Genomic DNA, 1,086 nt, shown 5'->3' on the forward strand with positions numbered 1-1,086 from the left:
ACAGCGAATTTTAAACAAGAGCATATAATTAGATTGATCTATTTAACTTTATAGTCCCCAATACCTGTTTTACATCATAACATCCTTTTAAAGCTATATAGTCAGCTAAATGGAAGATTAAAGTGCCTGCAGTAACACCACCCTCTAGTGGACAATAAGGAAAATGCACTATAATAATAATACACTACTACTAATAAAAAGCATTATTATTCAATTATTTCACTATTTAGTTTATTTTACATTACCTAGTTCTTAGCATCCTTTTAACGTCAGCTGAAAGGAACGTTGCAGTACATGCTGTAACAGTGCCTTCTAGTGGTCAGATAAAAAAATACTTGTACATTAAGGACAAGACTGAAATACTATGCAGTTATCATAAGTAGTGTACTCCGGTAAGAGATGTGCAAATGTGTAGGAGCACTTAAAAAAAGTGCATAATGTGCATAGGTATTTTCTAATAAAAATAACAGACTTTTCACAATATGTGAAAAATAAAAAAAATTGTACAGAAATCAGAGGTGTGCTATATTAACTATCTTAATAATAATACAGATGTGCTATTCTTGCAACTTAAATTAAATTGTATTTTTGAAGATATCTTTTGAAGAAAAGAATACTTTTTCTAAGTAAACTTATGAAATGTACTTGAATATATTACGACTTTAAATAAATGTAAAGTGCTTTTAAAATCACACGATTTTTTTTTACGAAAACACCGAAACTGATTTTTAAAAATTATTTTCAAGTTACAAAAAAACCCCTCAAACTATATGCGATTAAAAAATATATAAATTAATAATTGTAATACTTACGTTTTCCTTACATAAATAATTTTCAACGAAACAAGAAACTTGGTTATTGAATTAAGTTAATACGTACATCCATCTTATCGTTTTACATAAAACTATGCTCTTCAAAACTGAACTCTTTCACAAACCATAAAACCTGAAGCTGGTTTCCAAATCCCAAAGTTTCTCTGACTGTTCAAGAAGCGTTTTGCTCGTTGACGCACTGATGACTTCACATCTTATTTCACAAACGTTTTTTGTGTGTATATGTGGATTTCTCTCTCATGGACAGTCGCTG

Source organism: Poecilia formosa, unplaced genomic scaffold (assembly GCF_000485575.1).
Source record: "Poecilia formosa unplaced genomic scaffold, Poecilia_formosa-5.1.2 Scaffold146, whole genome shotgun sequence".
Lineage (NCBI taxonomy): Eukaryota > Metazoa > Chordata > Actinopteri > Cyprinodontiformes > Poeciliidae > Poecilia > Poecilia formosa.